Source organism: Dama dama, chromosome 14, assembly GCF_033118175.1.
Source record: "Dama dama isolate Ldn47 chromosome 14, ASM3311817v1, whole genome shotgun sequence".
In the NCBI taxonomy this organism is placed as follows: Eukaryota; Metazoa; Chordata; class Mammalia; order Artiodactyla; family Cervidae; genus Dama; species Dama dama.
In genome coordinates this window covers 26,291,852-26,313,247 of record NC_083694.1, presented here as the reverse complement: position 1 = coordinate 26,313,247, position 21,396 = coordinate 26,291,852, and the positions used below count along the sequence as shown (strand labels likewise).

General features: G+C 38.5%; 1 protein-coding gene across 10 annotated transcripts in view; it reads left to right on the top strand.

Annotated features, from left to right (window-relative positions):
- The window catches only part of ENAH (ENAH actin regulator), a 157,638-nt gene that overhangs the window by 58,059 nt on the left and 78,183 nt on the right, over positions 1-21,396 (top strand). The gene's annotated exons all lie outside the window — the stretch shown is intronic.

The window sequence follows — 21,396 nt, the reverse complement described above, 5'->3', positions numbered from 1 at the left end:
AATCAACTATTAAAAACTAACAAAAAGCAACTTTTTAGGACTTGAATAGTCCATGTGCTGTGTGTGCTAAGTCACTTCAGTCGTGTCCGACTCTGTGACTATAGCCCACCAGGCTCCTCTGTCCTTGGGATTTTCCAGGCAAGAATGCTGGAGTGGGTTGCCATGCCTTCCTCCAGGGAGTCTTCCTGACCCAGGGATCAAACTTGCATCTCTTATGTCTCCTGCATTAGCAGATGGGTTCTTTACCTCTAGTGCCACCTGAGAATCCCCTGAATAGTCCATAATCCTTGTTAAGTCACATGCAGAAGCAGTTAAATTGAAACATGAAGCTAGAATTATATTCTACCTCCATAGAGATGTGCTAAGCAACAGCCATTTGCAGCAGTATACTTGTGATATTCCAGGGCTATTATGAATTCCCAGATCCATAAATAACCGCTGTAGCCTGTGCTGTGGTTTTTCTAGTAGTCATATATGGATGTGAGAGTTGGACTGTAAAGAAAGCTGAGCACGGAAGAATTGATGCTTTTGAACTGTGGTGTTGGAGAAGACTTTTGAGAGTCCTTTGGACTGCAGGGAGATCCAACCAGTCCATCCTAAAGGAAGCCAGTCCTGAATATTCATTGGAAGGACTGATGCTGAAGCCAAAACTTCAATATTTTGGCCACCTGATGTGAAGAACTAACTCATTCAAATAGACCCTGATGCTGGGAAAGATGAAGTCAGGAAGAGAATGGGATGACAGAGGATGAGATGGTTGGATGGCATCACTGACTTGATGGACATGAGTTTGAGAAAGCTCCAGGAGTTGGTGATGGACAGGGGGGCCTGGTGTGCTGCAGTCCATGGGGTTGCAAAGAGTTGGATACGACTGAGTGACTGGACTGAACTGAACTGAGCCTGTGATAGTCACCAAAGTAAAAAGGTACCCAGGGATGTGTAGAAATGAAGACAGCCCCATTGGCGTGCAGGTGATAGAAAGCTGATCAAGCTCACTTTCATTGCACCAGACTGGAAGAGTGGGATGTTCTGAGTCTTGTATTGGTTGAAGGATGACTCCATGAATGCCATGATCTTTGAGTTGGTTTGTCAGCACATCAAATGTTAAGGGTGCACTGCGGTTCTTCAGTAGTGTTGCCGTCACTTGTGGTTCTGGAATCCCACTTATTTGCTGTCCTCATTTACCAAAATGCTGTTGCTAATGCTGCTGTAATAATAATGGTAAAACATTATTGAATGCCAGTGATGTGCCGAGTAGTAGAAATACATGGTTTTATTCTCACAGCAGTTCTGTGACACAGGAACTATTATCATTCCAGTTTAGAAATCAGGAAAGTGAAGTGAAAGTGTTAGTTGCTCATTTGTGTCTGATTGTTTGAGACCGCTTGGACTGTAGCCCACCACGCTCCTCTGTCCACGGGATTCTCCAGGCAAGAATACTGGAGTGGGTTGCCATTTCCTTCTCTAGGGGATCGTCCCAACCCAGGGATTGAAACTGGGTCTCCTGTATTGTGGGTGGACTCTTTACTGTCGGAGCCATCAGGAGGCTTAGTCTAAACAGCAGCTTGTTCAAGGTCACATGTATGTGTGCATTGGGAATGACAGAGCTGGGACTGGAATTGATTCACGCTCAACTCTACTCTTAACTCCCATGCTCTAGCACTTTTAAAGATACCCTCTGTGCCCTGTAGAATCTGGTACTGACCTTAAGGTCTCAGAAAGAAATTTGACACCTTATTGAAGGACAAGTTGTTTTGGGAGCAGGGAGGGAAGTATAGTCTGTGTATCAATGATTTTGGTAACTTATATAGGCTTAGTAACAGTTCTGTAGTGAAATCTAAGATCATCACTGTCATCTGGTCTTAATGATTAAAGAGATGTGGTAATAGGAATAAACTATTTTTATTAGTTTTACTGGAAAATGAAGATTAGTGAAACCAGCAGAAATGTAAATCTGTTTTGTAAAAGGACCTAATTAAAATATTCTTAACGGGAGCCTCTACGGAGAAATAGTGGGACATTATATTTTCTAGGCAGGGTTAAGATGCTTATTCTTGTGCAGAAAGTGCTGATTATCGGGCTTCTACCCAGAGAGGGTATAGGTAGGAATGCTATTTTGGAGGGCCCTGTAGTAATTCAGGAAATAATGCATTAAAGCAGGGGCAGTGGGACAGATTTGGGGGGAGCGGTATTGGTAGAGACTTAGGTGGTGAGGTTGACTAGGCTTGGTGACTGACGTGGGGATGTGAGGAGAGGAGCAGTCTGGAGTGGCACTTGGGTTTCTAGCTGGCGCCAGGCAGTAGGACTTTTGTATCCGTCACTTGGAATTGGAAATAGGGAGGCGCAGATGTGTGAGGGAGGAAAATAGGTTGTATGCTGACATGTGTTTGTGATATGTAAGTAGAAATACATACTAGGCAGCTGTCTCTATGGGTTTAGAGCTTAGAAGTATGGGCTGGAAATCACTTTTTGCTAGCAGTTTCTAGCAGGTATCATTTGAAACTGTGAGTGTGGACTCTGATTTAAGCTTTGGTGATGGTGGTGGTTGTAAATGTGTATTTTGAGTGAGGGGGGAAGGGATTAGTCACTACACTACTTGCCAAGCTAATTCTTTTCATCTGCATATTGTTTCTCAACCCATTCAATCAAAAATTTTAGAGTTCTTTCTTGAATGAACATGGAGAAGTAAATCATGCCAGTCTTTTGTCTTTCTCTTCTATTACTGAAAATAAAAAATGTACTGTGTTACATAATCATAATTTTTATTATAGGCATTGAGTCTGCATAATTAGCTTCTTTATAGAGGAGACTACACAGGAATGCACATTTAGTTAATTTACCTCCCAGCCCCTAACAGTTTATTATGAAAAATTATAAACACACAGGATAATTGAAAGACTTGTTCAGTGAAAATCTATTTGCCCACCGTCTATCAGATTCTACCATTGACACTTCAGTATATTTGTTTTATCACATATCTATCTAGTCATATGTATGTGGAGTCGTCAGTGCACTATTTCCTACCTAGGGCTCTATAATACAATTTTTTTTGTTATAAGATATATACAGTGAATTGTACAGATCACCCAGTAAGTTTTGAAAGATGCACACACCTGTGTAACCCAAATCTTTTTCAAGATACAAAACATTCTGGGACTGATGGCAGAGGTCCCTGAAGCCTCTTCCCACATCATCCTCATTTTCACTGTCTGCCCCCCGACCCCCAAACAACCACTGTTTAATTTCCACTGTAAGTATTTCCAAATCAAGAACTTCATCTATTAGGAATCATAAAATACACATTCTTGTGTAAGGTTTCCCTCCCAGGATGTTTTTGCTATTCATCTGTATTGTTGGTGCTTCCCTGGTGGCTCAGAGGGTGAAGAATCTGCCTGCAGTGCAGGAGACCGCAGTTCGATCCCTGGGTCAGGAAGGGAATGTCTACCCACTCCAGTATTCTTGTCTGGAGAATTCCATGGACAGAAGAACCTGGTGGGCTACAGTCCATGGGGTCGCAAAGAGTCAGACATGACTGAGCCACTAATGCTTTCAACGCTGTGTTGTTGCTTGTTTCTGTTGTTTTTCTTGCCCAGTCATACACTTTTATATGAATATACAGTTTATCCTTTGTATTGGTGGATACCTGGGCTTTTTCTAGTTTTTGGCAATATCTAGCATTGGAATTGAAGGGTCAGAGGGTAAGTATATGTTTTGTTCTATATCTTGAAGTACCAGGTATCTTTGAAAGTTGTGTGATGGTTTTGTATTTCCACTAGTCCTGTATGGGAGTTAGAGCTGCACCACATTGTACCTCTTCTGGTGGATGGGTAGTGACATCACATTGTGAATTTAATTTGCATTTCCCTGATGGTTAATGATGTTCAACACTTTTACATGGATTTACTGACCATTTGTGTATCACATTTTGTGACGTTTGTTCAAATTATTTGCCCAATATTTTATTAGTTGTCTTTTAATTACTGAGTTTTAAAAATGCCGCGTGGATGCTTTTCAGATTTATGTTTTGTAAATATTTTTTTTACGAATCTGTACCTTGCCTGTCCTGTAAAGAAATTCCCTTGTGGCCTAAATTCCCTGGTTTCTTTACTTTCTGTAGCAGCTTTATTGAGATGTAATTTATATGTCATGCATTTTCTTAAAGGTGGTTTCTAATGAGAGAAAATTTTAACCTGCCTACTTTTTTTTTTCTTCTATGATTATTGCTGAAACCTTTGCTTACCCTCAACTCATGAAACCTGTCTCCTTATGTTTTCTTCTACAAGTTTTGAGTCTAGGTTTTATGTTAAAGTCTATGATAATCTTGAATTAATTCTTTTGTATGGTCTTGGTTGAGATTTATGTTTTTCTGTGTGCATATTTGGTTGTTCCAGTACTTATTAATTGAAAAGACTCTTTTCTCCACTAATATATCTTTGCGTCTTTGTAAAAAACAAAATCAGTCTATATTTTTAACTCTCTTTTGTTTCATTGATATTCTGTCTTGAAGTCAATATCATACTCTTGTTTGCTAAAGCTTTATGTCTTGAAATCGGATAGTGTTAGCCTTCTAACATTCTTCTTCAGAGTTGGATACTCTGTGTTCTTTGTATTTCCATGTGGATTTTAGACTCTGTTAATTTCTGCAAAAATGTTTCCTGGGATTTTCATTGGAATTGCATTTAATCCATGGATTAGAAGGAGCCTTTATATTATATCATTATTGAGTCTTCCAATATATGAATGTAGTATATTTTTTTAAATCTAGGTTGTCTTTAATTTCTCTTACCAGTGTTTTATAATGTTCAGCATAGAGATCTTGCATATTTGATATTAAAGTTATTACTAAGTCAAATACTTGAATCCTGCAACCTTGCTAAATTCACTTACTAGTTATAGTAGCTGCCTTTGAGGATTTGGTAGGATTTATTTATATAAGTATTTGTCATTTGTAGTTAGAAGGCATTACTTTTTCTGGTCTTTCTCTTACTTATTTGTCTTGGTGCAAAGGCTGGGATTGCCACTACAGTGTTGAATAGAAGTGGTGGGAAGGGCCATCCTTGCTTTGTACTTCATTCATCTTAGGAGGAAGGAGTTCAGTATGCCACAGTGAAGTATAATGTTAGTTGTAGCTATTTCTGTAGATGCTCTTCATATCAAGGAAATTCCCTTCTGTTCCTAGTTTGCTGAGGGTTCTTGTTATGACAGATACTGCATTTTATCCAGTGCTTTTTCTGCATCTTTTGCAGTGCACAGTTTTTCTCCTGTGTTCTGTTAATGTGTGAATTATTTTGGATTTCAAATGCTAAGTCAAGCTTACATTCCTAGGATAAAGAATATTTATTCTTTATATAAACTGCTAATTTTGACTTGGTAATATTTTATTCATTGTCAAATCTGTATTATGGAAAGGCAATGTCATTTTATTTGTTTGTAATGTCTTTGTCAGGTTTTGGAACTAGAGTCCTGCTGGCCTCATCAAACCCGCTAGAAATGATTTCTCCTCTGTTTCCTGAGAGTTTGTGTAAAATGGATGCTGTGTTTTCCTTAAATATTTGATACAGTTCACTAGAGCACCCCTGTGTCTGGAGTTTTCTTTGGGGGAAGCTCAGTAATTTCTTTAATAGATAAAGCTATTTAGGTTTTGTCTCATCTTATGTCAATTTATTTTTTAGAAAATTCTCCAATTTCATCTAATTTGTCAAATTAGGTGGCATAACATGTTCATCAAATTCCCTTAGTATTATTGAAGTATTGATAGAATCTGTAGTGATAAGTCCTCTTTCATCGCTGTTATTAGGTATTTTATTTTTCTCCTTTTCTTGGTAAGTTTAACTAGAAATTTTACTTTTCTTACTGTTTTCTGTTTCACTGATTTCTTTGTTATTTTCTTTGTCCTACTTCCTTTGGATTTTCTTTGCTCTTTTCTAACTTAGGGAAGCTTAGATATTTGGTATGAGATCTTTGTTTTCTAATACAGCATTCATAAGCATTAACGACTAAACATTGCTTTAGCTACATCTCATGATTTTTATTTGTCATATTTTCATAATGATTTAATTTGAAATACTTTCTGATATCCTTGTGTTTTCTTCTCTGACTCATGAATCACTTGTGTGTATAATTTAAAAATCCCCCCTCCCAGTTTTTTTAGGAAGCCTAGTATAATTAACTTCACATTTAATTCCATTGTGGTCAGAGGTTATACTCTATGCTTTCAGTTATTTTAAATTTATTGAGAATTTTTTAATGGGCTAGTATAGCATCTGTTTTGGTGATCATACTGTGTACTTGAAAAGAATGTATATTCTGCAGTTGTTGCAGTAATGCTTTTGAAATATCAGTTAAATCATAGCGGTTAATAGGTTTCAGATTTTCTATGGGTTCAGTATTTTTTTAATGTACTTTATAAATTATTGTCTAGTTTTAATAGTTAACTGAGAGGAGGTGGTAAAATTTGCAACTAATTGTTGTGAAAATTGTTGTCCTTTCTTTATGTCAGTGTTTTTCTTGGCTTTATTGAGATAAACAACATACAAGATTGTGGAAGTGTAAAGTGTTGATTTGATGCATTGATTGCACAATTCTTTCAGTTTTTGTTTCATGTGTTTTGAACATTTATGATTGTATTTTTTTGGTGAATGGAACCTTTTATAGTTTTTACAGCCTGGTGAAAATAATGTGAAAAGTTCAGGAAACAGGGACATTTCTAATCAATTGCTTCAGTTCTTATTAATGGGAAGATTGCTAGGATAGGGAAGGTATGTGTTGCCAAGTGAAATGTTTTCCTGTATTTTCCTTCCTGTCGCTGACCATCTCTAAATGTACTTATTTTTGTGAGCTATCAAGCTATTAATGAAAGTTTAATAGATTTGCTCATTCACTGAGAACTGATGTTTGAAAACTTAAGGTCAGTTAAAAAACAGATGAGTGGGTAGATACAGTATATGAGCCCTATGTGTATGTATATTGTGTGCTAAGTTCTTTGGGGCATGTGAAATCTGAGATTGTGTTGATTTTTAAGTTTACATAAAATACTATATTGTATGTTTGCATGTTGGTGAGAGAGACCTTAAAAGTTCTCATCACAAGAAAAATAATTGTAACTGTGGTGATGGACTTACTGTGGTGATCATTTTGCAGTATATACAAATACTGAATCATTATGTTGTATATGGGGGAGGGAAAGAAGTTTAAGATCTTGGGGGACAGGCAAGAGGGGGTGGGGCGGTGGTATATTAGTTATTTATGGAAACACAGTAAAATTAACAGCAATACTTAGTAGCTTAAAACAGTACTTATTCACTATCACACAGCTTCTGTGGATTAGACACTGAATACAGGTCCCCTGCTTCCCTGGTGGCTCAGATGGTAAACAATCTGCCTGCAATGTAGGAGACCTGGGTTCGATCCCTGAGCTGGGAAGATCCCCTGGAAGAGGGCATGGCAGTCCACTCCAGCATGCTTGCCTGGAGAATCCCCACGGACAGAGGAGCCTGGCGGGCCCCAGTCCGTGGAGTCGCAAAGAGTCAGACACGACTGAGCGACTAAGCGCAGCACAGAGGTCCCCTGGCTCAGGGTTTCTCAACACTTGCTGTCAAGATGTTGGCCAGGGCTATAGTCTTAACAGAAGTCATCATGAGGGGAGGGGGACTTCTGTACTCACTCACACAGTTATTGGTTGAATTCAGTGCTTGCAGGCATGAGTACCAGGTGGTGGTGATTGTTGGGAGCCATCTTTTTTTGTGTGGTTGGGAGGAGGAAAAAAGATGCAAATTATTTCTTGTAACTGTACTTGTAATGGGAGCCAGAAACATACAGCTGGGAGAAATTATAAACCAAAGTTTATAACTAGGAAGCTAATGGTTGTCAGTACAGCCCAAAGAAATGTCTTACAGAAAGAAGAATGAGTAGCAAAGCATCTCAAATAACAGGACATAAGAAAACGTTAAATATTCATTATAACATGTTGGATTAATTCTAGACAATGTCATTATTTGTGTTTTCTTCATTTATATAAAAATTTTAAGATTTGTGTTAAGGTACAACCTTTAACCAAATGTGACTGGGATTAATAAAGTTTTATTCCTTGAAAGACAAAAATACTTTTTTAAGATTGTTTTCACGTTTTCTTAATATTGAAAGCTATTATATACTTTTAATTGTGATAAAGTAGACATAATACTTTTAATGTGTACAGTTCAGTGGTCTTAAGTACATTCACATTGTTGTGTAACTGTCACCACCAGCCATCTTGAGAACTTTTTAATCTTCCCAGCATTTTAAGACTATCCATTAAATAGTTACTCCCCCTTCTTCCCTCTCCACAGCTCCTGGACACCACCATTCTACCTTCTGTCTCTAGTAGTTTGACTCCTATAGGTACTCTGCATAAGTGGAATCATAACAGTATTTATCCTCTTGTGTCTGGCTTGTTTAACTTAGCCTAATGTCATCAGGGTTCACCCATACTCTATATGGATGATGTATATCATGTCATACCTGTATATCATGTTATATACATAGGGTATATGTGCTTTGCTGTGCTAAGTCACTTAAGTCATGTCCGACTCCGTGCGACCCTATGGGCTGTAGTCCTTTTGGGCTTCTCTGTCCGTGGTATTTTCCAGATAAGAATACTGGAGCAGGTTGCATGTATATATGGATGATATATATGTAAAATCCATGTGTCAGGATTGTTTTCTACATCTGAAGAATATGTTTGTATATACCACCTTTTATTTAGCCATTCATCCATTGATGGACATTGGGGTGGTTCCACCTTTTGGCTGAAGAGTGCTGTTGTGAATATTGGTGTACAGATGCCTGTTTAAGTCTGCTTTGGGGGTAGGCTATCTCAGAAGTTGCCTAGTACAGGTGGGCACAGAGAGCAATTAGCTTTAAGTTTTTTGATTGAAAAGAGATCTGTAGCAGACAAGAGAGATTTCTACTAGTTAAAAAATAGAAATTATAGGTACCTAAGTAATTGTTTCATTAAACTTTGCCTCGTTACAAGTGGTGTTAACACATCTTTCTGTGAAAGAGTGAACTTTTCATACAGAGTTTTCATTAGAAGTCTCACCAGAAGAAAACCTTTTCATAAAAGTTTCATCTTGTTTTAATGACTGGTTTAAAGAATAATTAACAATATGCGTATAATTTAAGATGCTGATGTTCATGGTATTTTAGAAAATAAACCACACACCAGATGTCACTGGGTCTGCTGACCATTCACATTTCTACAGTAATTTTGGATTTAGATTATAATTCAGGTGTATCCAATTTTAGGAGAGTCAGACAGTAAATCAGCCACTCATTGAAAGGTGAGATTTCTGGCACTTTTAACTGTCTAGAACTCAGCCATAAAATGGAGCTTTTTTATCCTGTACTTTTTTTTTTTTTAAATTATCACTTCATTCTGCACCAAGTCTTTGACTCAGCAGAAATTTAGTGAGCTCCTAAAAGTAGGGGCTAAATACCAGCTAATGTAAATATATTGGTAAAGCACAGCCCTTACCTTATTTAGTTGGGGAGACTTTGGTAAATAATTACAGTGTTACCCCTAGTCCTAGTTCCATCTGTATTCATACCCAACCCTCTCTCTGTTTTCATTTACTTGAAAGAATCTTTTTTTTTTTTCTGTAGTTTTAGATTGAAATTTTATCTTAACTTTCTAGTCAGTACTTTACTAACTTGGATGAAAATCATTAACGTTTCTTGTATTATTTCATTTTGCCTTTTTTTTTTGAAAAATGAGTTATATTCCTCATTGGCTAGTATATTTTAAAGTTCACATACTCCCTATAATGTTAAATTCTTTACATCGTGTAGTTAACAAAATCAGAGTAGTTAAACATCATGGGATGGTGGGTGCTGTTCTACCATATGACTTGTTTTTAAAAATCGTGTTATATTTATATTCTCTGTTTGTGTGCATGTGTGTTGTGTCTAGTTTGATGCCTACAATGCTTCCCACAGATCTTTGTCTTCATGAATTCTTTGAAGAACATTGAGGTTCAATTTGAAGGAAAGTTTCCCTGAAAGATTTATTTTACGCATGTGTTTTGTACTGCTGTCTTTTAAAAACTCTGTGATAGCCTGGTGGTGGTAGTGGTTTAGCGACCCCATGGACTGTAGTCTGCCAGGCTCCTCTGTCCATGGGATTCTTCAGGCAAGAATACTGGAGTGGATTGCCATTTCCTTCTCCAGGGGATCTTCCCAACTCAGGAATCAAACTTGGGTCTCCTGCATTGCAGGCAGATTCTTTACCGACTGAGCTACACCGGAAGCTCTGTGATAGCCTTAGATATGTTTTGCTTTTTTAAAGAAAACCCACAGATGGTTGTTTAGGGCTTTTCCAAACCAAGCATTGTCATGTGTGTGTGCTCAGTCTCCTGAGTCATGTCTGACTCTTCGTAACCCCATGGATGGTAGCCCACTAGGTTCTTCTGTCCATGGGATTCTCCTAGCAGGAATACTGGAGTGGGTTACCATTCCATTCTCCAGATGATCTTCCCAACCCAGGGATCAAACCTGCATCTCGTGCATTGGCAGGCAGACTCTTTACCACTGAGCCACATGGGAAGCTGCCCAGATATGTTTTTGTAATAGTATAAAGTATAATTTTCTCTAGTGAAATCTTCAAAAGAATCCTTGTTTATTTCTACAGGAGCATCAATTTCAGCAAATATACAAATTCCCTTCCCTTGGCTTCAAATTAAATATAACATGAAGTATAATGCAGAAATAATAGATAACTTCTGAGGAGTTAATTTTGTTGAGCTAATATAATCGGTAGTTAGGTAGACTTTAACTCATTTGAGTGATCATAAGTCCAAACTCTGAAGCAGACTGGCTGCTTTGAGTTTCATTTCTGTTGCTTCCTACAGTGAATTCTTGAATTCGGGCTTCCCTGGTGGCTCAGATGGTAAAGAACCCATAAAGAATCCTCCTGCAGTAGGAGAGACCTGGGTTCAATCCCTGGGTTGGGAAGATGCCCTGGATGCAAGCATGGCAGCCCACTCCTCTTGCCTGGAGAACCCCCATGGACAGAGGAGCCTGGCGGGCTACAGTCCATGGGGTTGCAAAGAATTGGACATGACTGAGTGACTAAGGACACCACACTTCTCTGTCTCTGTTTCTTATCTGTAGACTGGGAATATTAACAAGTATCTCCCAAATAAAGTTGTTGAATAAATAAGTGAGTTAATATAGACAAAGCACATTGAACAGTGTGTTCAATAATTTTTATGTTCATATTAGTATTTGTTATTATTAGTAGTAACATTATTATCATCACATTGACTCAGTAATTAGTTACATATGTCACTTGTCTCTGGGTTTTAAGTCTTTATTAATATAAGGAGATTTGGATTCTTTTTGACTATAACTGGGGATATGTCCATCCATACTGAAGACTATAGATAGTAAAAAAATTAATGCATTTTCCCTCATTGATTTTTGTTATGGTTTTTGTGTTGCAGTTAAGCATTACTTTGAAACAAATTCCAAAAATATTTACCTGCAGATTCTTGTAGAGTGCAGTCTCCTGAAACAGCTATACCTGATTTTTTAAAAATAATGTTTGCTTTATTTTTGTTGCCTAGTCTGTATCACAGGAAAGGTGGGAGGGGCCTGATTTACCTGGGCTTCTTAGCAGTAGACCAAGGTTCCTCTTGTACCCCGCCACCAGTTGCATGTAGAGGCAGTTTTCCAGCCAAGATTTTCTTATTAGTTTCTTAATTCTCTTTTTACTTCCTACCCAGTGTTGGACACGACTGAGTGACCTCACTTTCACTTTTCACTTGCATGCATTGGAGAAGGAAGTGGCACCCCACTCCAGTGTTCTTGCCTGGAGAATCCCAGGGACGGGGGAGCCTGGTGGGCTGCTGTCTATGGGGTCGCACAGAGTTGGACACAACTGAAGCAACTTAGCAGCAGCAGTGTGATTTCATTTTCTTTCCTCTCTGTAAACTGTTATAAATTCCATCCTAGTTTTCTCCTCTCTCGTGTTTCTAAGAATACCGAAATTGTTATGTTTTCATTCTATTATTCCCCTCTCTTCAGGTATATTGTGGGCAGAGGCAGGTCCTTTTTGTATACCAAGTCACATTTACAGAATTGTGCACATTCTGTGCTTGAGTCAGCGGTATTCATAATTAAAGTCAAATAGTACCATAATGATTTTTTTTTAAAAGATCACTCTTACTTCTGAACATGCAAGTGCCTCCTTTCAGATACTTCTCCTGTATATTGTTTAATTTAATGATTAATTTCTCCTTTAAGAGGTTTTTGTCATCCTGTGGGATAACCCAACAGATTGGCTGAAGTGTTTTCTACAACATGGTATTTTGCTTTAGATACATAGGTCATTTTCTGTGGTGACTGAATTTCTTATTTGTTAGATTGCATTTGTACTTGGTACATGAACACAGTTGTTATGGAACGAAAGAGTTAAGTAGTGACATTGATATTTTCACTTTTTACAAAAACCTTTTAGTATCTCTTAGAAAGATGAATGGTTACGACTATGTGGCCTTTACTGGAAATGTTGCCTTTCTGTGTCTTTGGAACTGCTGCCTCACAGATGGTTTTCTTGCCTTGTAGAAAATGTTCGTTTGCTGCCATTATTTGTATCTGCTATTTGTCAGTGGTATTCACAGTGTTCTTCCCTTACCCCTCAATCAGTGAGCCATGGCAGCGGCACCTAATTGTTATTAGGAAGCAGCATCCCCCCATTCTTAGCAAGTGTTTTATTTATGAATGAAATATGAAAGGAGAAAAGCTAGTTAGTGTTTCATAAAGGTACCCTATAGTAAGAAGCCCTTGTATGTAGTGTGATCTGTACTGGTGGTGTACTGACTGGTTAATTGACCTCAAGTTTGGTATCCTTAAAAATGACATGTGCCTTTGAACGTTTAATCTCCTTTATAATGTATGTGTTAATTCTGTGACCTTTGTTTTGTTTTCCAAGAAAGGCTTTATTGGGGCCCATATTACAGTGGGTGAGTGAGAACAATAAGTTCCCTTGCTTGCTCACTCACTTGTTGAGTTGGGGGTGAGCTTGTTCCTTATATGGGTTGAGGGTAGGGGTGAGCAGGGTTCGGGCTGGAGGGGGTGGCCCAGTGTTCTGCCCACCACTCTGGTAGTGTTGAGTGCAGGGGCGTGCTCAGTACCCTGCTTTTGCTCCAGGCTCTTCAGAAGAGGCAGTTGGGTTTTTTGGTCTCTCTGTATCTTTTGTCCAGAATTTGTGCCAACTGCATATGCATGCGGTTATTTTTAGTCCCATATAGTTCCCTTGTATTTTGTTGCTAGAGGAGAGGTTTGTCCAGGTGCACGCATTGCAGCACTGCAGAGAAGAATCCCAGGTCCCAGCCTGTCTCATTCCCCCCGCCCCCAGAGACTCTACACCTTTATTCTTAAGGGGGAAGGGGCTGAAGCTCTCTTCCTTTGAAACGTCTTCCTGGGGCCGCAGACCTTAGCCTAGCTTAGAGGTGTAGCAGTCCCTGGCTGACTGTTCCTGAGGACCTGTAGGGACCAGGGCCACCGGTGACCTTTGTTTTTGTAAAACTTCTAGTGTTAGCCTGGTGATGAGAAGTCTACATTATTTTTCTTTGCTAAAGCATGCCTCTGTTTTATCTTCAAAATTTCAGCTTCGGTTTCTTTAAAGTGGAGAGAGAACTTAAGATATATGCGGAGTGTTCTGAATATAGCATTCTGCCTTGTCTTTCATGTATATCTCACAATTTTTTAGTGACTCATCTTGATAGAAACTTAATTTTCATAGAATTTCTATATATTCACATTGTATTCATTTATAGAGTATTTAAATTGCATAATTACAGTATAATTGGTATGAGTACATTTGGTCACAAACACAGCTGACTCTTGCTAAGTACACAGCCTAACTGCTGGGAGCAGAAGAGTGCAGGGGGGTTAGAGTAGTCTGCTGGCTCAGAGCTGAGTATCTTGAGTGCTTATGGTGTGTGTTACAGATGGAAAGGAGAGGGTCTGAGATTGTCCATTTGTGCACTTGAAGTCAGAAAAGAGCTTTCACTGGCATGTTTTGGGGTTTTTACTCAAAGCTTATAGATGTTTACCTTATACAGTTAATATTGCTCACTACTTTCCAAGTCATTACTTCAACAAATCTTAATTTGGAGAGAGAACAAGATACAGTGCCAGCCCTTCATGGGTTTAATGTGATGTTGTAGAGATGACATGCATAGTGTATTGTGGGAGGCCCTGTATCGAGCAGGAGAGGGAGAACTTTGAGGAGCACATGACCCTTGTGTCTAACTTGTGTCTGAATCTTGGAGAACAGTCAGTGTTAGGCAGGAGGTGTTTGGGAGGAGAAAATGTTATGTAGCAGGTAGTTTTGGTACAGGGCATGTGCAAAGGCGTGGATATGTGGACAGATACGGTGTAATTGTTACTGCTGTAGCGAACACTGTGTGCCCCCAGCAGCAGGATGCTAGAACATTTACATTGTACCCATTTCATGCCCTCAGTGTTTGAAAGAAAGTATAAATGTTGAGAAAGAAGCCAAATCACGCTAGACCCCTGAAGCCACAGTTTATCCTGAAATGAGTCTTGGGAGTGTCTTAAGCAGAAGAGTGATGTCTTGAGATCTGATTTAGAAAAATTTCCCACCGGAAGCATTGGGAGGAAGGAGTAAAATTGCAGTCAAGGATATCAGTTAGAAGTTATCTGAAATAATCCAGATGAGACGCTACGGAGGGCCCAGATTACAGTTTGTGAGCGCTGTGAGCAAAGGGAACTGCTGAATTCAGGAAGCAGAACTGACAGGCCGCAGGGACAGAGCCCCTGGCGAGGTCGAGGGCACGGCCGGTTCTGTCGTGACCTCTAGGTGTGCAAGATAGCTGGAGTCCAGAGTGGTGAACCGAGGAGAAGTCTTTCTGTGTGTGACTCCTCTAGGGCATGCTATTTATTGTTTACTTTCCTATTTGAAGAAAATACATGCTTTTTTATTCATGATTTCAGTACATAATCTTTTGAAACTCTAGGAGGCCATGGAATGTAGATATGAAAAATAATTGTGGAATTGAATGGAAATCTTAACATTGTGTTTAACCCTCTTTAATGCTTGAAATGTTATAAAATTGCAAGCTTGAGTAGAAAATGGACATCCGAGAATAAGATGGAAACACTGTCTTTAAAAATTTCCAACTTTTTTGTGTAGTTTCTTTCTTAAATGTTTTATCTTCTGAATAACTGACATCTTGATTCACAGAATGACTCAGTATCATAACAGACAAGATGCCAATTCTCTTAGGATAGATTCTCTAAGTGGTTGGTAGTATAATAGAGGTTATGATACAGACCTTGATAACTTACTGCAAATTAGGCTCTGTCACTTGAATGACATTCTCCTTTTTCAAAGATGATGAAGACATTTTTATATGTATGTAAAAATAAATTGGGGTCATGACTTCTATGCTGCATGCTTTGTAGCATGTCATTACTTTGGAAACATCAGTAAAATGCTAGGTGACACAATCGTTCTCTTGTCTTTGTCTTCTTCCCTACCCTTCTCTTTCATCTTCAGTTCAGTTCAGTTCAGTCACTCAGTCGTGTCTGACTGTTGGTGACCCCATGGACTGCAGCACCCCAGGCTTCCCTGTCCATCACCAACTCCTGGAGCTTGCTGAAACTCATGTCCGTTGAGTCGGTGATGCCATCCAACCATCTCATCCTCTGTTGTCCCCTTCTCCTCCTGCCTTCAATCTTTCCCAGCATGAAGGTCTTCTCCAATGAGTCAGCTCTCTTTCATCTTTCCTATTAGCAAACCTTGTCTCCTGTGCTTCTGACATATATGTCCCACACCCTTCCCTCTCCTTTAATCTAGACCAAATCTCATCATAAATACACTCCTCACACTAGTCGTCATGCTTGCGTTCTTGACTTCCATGCCATCTTCCCAAGTCCCTTCTCTTTATAGAAACTGGAATCATCTTTTAAAACTATTAAGTCATGTTCTGCTGGAAGCCCTCTACTCCAAGTGCTTTCCAGTGCACTTGGAGTAAAATCCCATCTCAAATATTACCTCTTCAGAGAGTCCTCCTTATGGAAAAATGAATGAATACTGTGGGAACTTAGAAGAGGGAGCAGTTGATTCTGACTTTGAGGGCTCCAGAAAGACTTAACAGAAGGAATGGTATTTGGTCCAGGTCTTAAGTAGACTTTTGTTAAATGAAATTATGTACTGAATAAGAATTTAAATAAATAGTGACTGTGTGCCTAGGCACTGGAGATTCATGCTTTGACAGGTAATGATTACTTTGAAAGTAAGTCACTGTTTTCAAAGAGTTGGCTGTATTTATTGTAACTTCAATAAATAGCATATACAAGAGCCAAGGGATCCTTAGTCTGCTTAAATACCAGGAACCATTTCATTCATGGGTACCTATAAAAATAGAATCAGGCCGACCTTTTTGTATCATCATATATAGCTGTTCAGGATATTTGAGTACATTCAGAAACAAATTTTGACAAAGCCACAAAATTTGATTGTAATGTCATGGTTTTTATATTAAAAAAAAAAAAAGCGAGCTGTTTCTAGTCTTCTAAGGCCATATATCAATTTTTTAAAAAGCCAAAATTAACATCAGTAAGATGAAGTATAGCCAATTACATATACCAATTGCATTTGGTCATAAAATAAAATTTATTGATAACTAATTTTAGTACCTGATCGTCCCAGAAGTACAGCTTAGTAATTAACTAATTTAATCTTTTGTGTACTTCCTTTACTGATTCAGAATGTTGAAGATTTTGACTAGGTGTTCATTTTGAGGCTTGTAGAATAATAAGTGTAAAGATTAATTTTTGTCTTTTTTGCTGTGCTTGTTTAGGTCTTCATTTTCTTTAATTTTTTTTCCTACCTTTTTGACTCTTCAGTAGCTGTGATTCTTAAATCTCTTCCTTCCAAATTACTTTCCCCTGAAAAACTGCACATACTGAATTTGCAAAGTTTTATCATCTCAGAAATTCACTCATTGACTTTCTCATCTAAATATCCTCCTAAAGTTGAAAGTTCCTACCAGAAGAACCTCTAAGCAGACCAGTCCTTGCTTTTATATATATGATGTGTATATATATATATACACCAATGTATATACAGGCAGTTCTGTTGTGACTTAGGCCAGTCATATAGTCATACTTGTAAAGCAGGCTTATAATATATAAGTATTTCACTGGGCTGGGGAGAAATGAAAAAAAAAATGGACAATGTAGAAAATTGTATAGAAAGCTAGTTATTATACTCCAGAGTATTACATTGTATTTATTTTGAGATTTTTAAGTTCCAAAATATCTTCATTTTAGTAAGTTATGGTGGTTCCTTCCCCTCTTCTGAAATCTCCTGCCTGTCAAGTAGGCCAAAATATTGTCGACCTATTCTGTATTGATTCATCTGGTTGGTTTTTGAAGTTTATGAGTCTATGAAATCCAAAATTGGGTACCACTAGCTTATTTTGTGCACACCTGTAATTGGGGTTGATATATTGGGTGGTTTTCTTCTCAGGTCAACAATGAGTTCTCTTAGTTTTTGATACCAGCTGGGTGTCCAACAATTCAGCTGAATACAAACACTGACTCTCTGAAATTAGTAGGTTAAGGGCTCATTCCCACAAGACTGCCCCACTTTAGACCTAACTACTGTTGACTGGGGAAAAAAAAAATGCAGTGTGACAGTAGTGAGTTAAGTTTTACTGAGGCCAAATGAGAACTGTAGCCCAGAAGACAGCCTCTCAGAAAGCTCTGAGGAACTGTTCTGAAGAGATAAGGGGGAGGTCAGTGTATGTGAGATTTTGGTGAAGGAGGATCAATCAAGCACAGGTTTTCTCAGAGGCTTACTGCTAGTCACGAGAAGGTTGCTGCTAGTCACGAGGAGCAGATGTCTCCGTTAATGATTTTAGTGCTTTTCTAGATATGAGAAGATGCAAGAAATCGGGCTCATCCGAAGGCCTGTTCTGCCAGTTTTTCCCAGAGCACAGAGTGCCTCATTGCTGATCTCCGCCCTGAACTCCTTTCAGGGTGTATTGAATGTCAGCGACTGCAGTGGCTAGTGGCTTCATTCTTTTTTTTTTTAAGAACAAACTAAATCTTTAATGGATTTCAAATACAAAAAATTAAAGACATGTTACAAAAGTCAAATATAATATTGTTAACCATACTGTATCATTTTAATATTAACACAGGAAAGTATTTGAATTAATCATGAAAAGTAAAAAAGACTTATCTTATTTAGGGGGAAAAATATCCCTCAAATAATCCTACCTCTTTTTATAACTTTGAGATCTTTACTTACTTGCTTGCTTAGTTACTTGAGGGCAAGGACCATAAAAAACTGATGGTAAGGTTGGTTTAAAAGCATTTGTTTTGTCTTCATTTCCTTAGTGGCTTCCTTCTTGTAGAACCAGATAGCAGGTAACAGTTTTTAGTTGGCACTGCTAGTCAGGTACTTGGGTTACCCCCCTACTTATGCCCAGCTGCCTACAAATTCAGGGGTTGCCACAACTCCCCTTCAGGCTCAGTAATTTGTTAGAATGACTCCCAGAGCTCAGAAAAGTGTTTTACTTACCATTCCTGATGTAGCATAAAGGACACAACTCGGCCTGATGAAAGAGATGCATAGGGCAAGACATGGAGGGCTTCTTCCACGCTCTCTCCAGGTATGCTATCCCAGCTAGAACCTCCGTGTGAGCTTCTTTGGGTGTGTTTATGGAGATTTCATCATGGGGATGTGATGGCTAATTCATTGGCCATTGCCGAATGAGACCAGTCTTTGGCACTTCTCCCCTCTCCAGAGGTGGGGAAGGACCAGGACTGAAAATTTCTACCCTCTGATCATGGCTTGCTATTTCTGGTACCCAGCCCCCATCTGAAAGCCTAGAGTCAGTCATCTTATTAGCATACCAAAGATACTGCTTGGGAGATGCCAAGGGGTTTAGGAGTTCTGTTCCAGGAACCAGACAAAGACCAAGTATTTTTTTATTACACCGTAGGATGTGTGTCTCTAGTGAGGAGAGGTCCTCAGGTGTGTGGAAGGAATGGAAAGATTTGACTTGGTCAGTAAGGTCCCACTGGACAGTGCCATTCTCTTTCCCATCCTGGCTGGGCCTTGATGTGGCTTCTCTGAGGACTGGGTGCCTGCTAGAATTCAGGATTGCCTGGGGCTAACTCATGTCTTTACAGCTTGATACATAACCTGAGTGGCTCTGACTACATCGCCAGTAACATCTCAGCTCTTACCCACTTCTTATCTTGTTCCCTTTAATCTTGGTTTCTCTTTGTGCTTCTTGTTTTGTTGAGTATCAGATTTGTATCCTTAATCTCATATTGAAGATTTCTTTTCATCTTCATTATAAAACATCAACTAATGTTTGCATTTTTGGGCTTTTCTTGGCTACTTTGATATGTTCATTTAGAGATTAATAGCTATTCAGTTAACTATGAAGGTATGATTACACCACCACCCTTATGGCAGAAAGTGAAGAAGAACTAAAGAGCCTCTTGATGAAAGTGAAAGAGGAGAATGAAGAAGTTGGCTTAAAACTCAACGTTCAGAAAACTAATATCATAGTATCCAGTCCCATCACTTCATGGCAAATAGATGGGGAAATAATGGAAACAGAGACTTGATTTACTTGGGCACCAAAATCACTGCAGATGGTGCCTGCAGCCATGAAATCAAAAGACACTTGTTCCTTGGAAGAAAAGCCATGAGCAGCCTAGACAGTATATTAAAAAGCAAAGATATTACTTTGCCATCAAAGGTCCATCTAGTTAAAGTTGTGGTTTTTCCAATAGTCATGTATGGATGTGAGAGTTGGACTATAAAGAAAGCTGAGCACTGAAGAATTGGTGCTTTTGAACTGTGATGTTGGAGAAGACTCTTGAAAGTCCCTTGGACTGCAAGGAGGTCCAACCAGTCCATCCTAAAGGAGATCAGTCCTGGGTGTTCATTGGAGGGACTGATGTTGAAGTTGAAACTCCAATACTTTGGCCACCTGATGAGAAGAGCTGACTCATTTGAAAAGACCCTGATGCTGGGAAAGATTGAGGGCAGGAGAAGGGGACAACAGAGGATGAGACGGTTGGATGGCATCACCGACACAATGGACATGGGTTTGGGTGGACTCTGGGAGCTGGTGATGGACAGGGAGGCCTGGCGTGCTGCGATTCATGGGGTCGCAAAGAGTCCGACCTGACTGAGCAACTGAACTGAACTGAACTGAATTGTGTGTCCAAAAATACTGTTTTGTGAAAACTGGAAAATACTGTTCTATATTAATTTACAGATGGGTTTATTGAATTGTTGTTCACTGTGAGTTAGTAAATTTATTTCTTGGATTGTATGCCATAAAAGGCACTTTGCCTTAGCTTGTTTCTAAAGGGTTATGTAAATTTTGTCACTTAACAAGTATTTTTATTGTGAGTGATGAAGAGATTTCAACTGCTGTGCTGACAAAGACTCTTTAATCAAGCTTTTAAAAATAATTCAAGCTTTAGTCATTGCCTCATTTTTACTCCCAGAACTATTTTACAAAAAAAAAAAAATTCAGTGTAGCATAAAAATTTAGACAGTACCAACTGGGTTTATTTCAGTGTTTGTACTGCACAGATATTATTACCAGTTACTTTTGGTGAGATTTCGCTAATGGAAAATTATGAACAGTTTTAACATTACCATTGTGAGTGGTTTTATTGCTCAGTGCTGTGACCTCTTTAGGTCTCCTGTGATCCGTCATTGAATCACAGAAGTCTAGCAAAGCACATACTGTTGAGAGATGGGCCAGAAGGGAGGGATGAAAGTGACTTTTTGTTTCCCAGGATATTGGGGAAGAACCCACATGATTTACTTTGAGGCTGAAATTTGTGTAATGAGCAATGCTTTCTTTAAAGATAGGGTTGGGTAAGCTACTTAGCATTTCCATTAACAACTACTTAAGTGTCAGATAAATCTATGAAAATTGTGAAGATTGAGTCATTTTAATTAGGTTAATAGTCATCATGGAGTTAACATACCTGTTTTCTTCTGTTCAGTTTTTGTATTTGATTTTTAAGAAGTAAAATATGGTATAAAGTAAAATTCCAACTAGTCTTTTTTGCCCAGTAGTATTTTGGAATATTTGAAATACGAAATTATTGCTTAATATGTAACTAAGATCATCCCTACAGCAACAGCAACAAAATCTCATTCTCACTTGGTAACAATAATTGAGATGAAGCTGAGGTTTAAAAATTCTATCATAGAGTTGGTCTTTTTTTCCTTAATATCTATTTGTGAAGGTTAGAATTGAAAATCTAGAAGAATGCTTAGAAATCATCTCATTTTATTGTTTCATTTTTAAGTGAAGAAATTTGAGACATAGG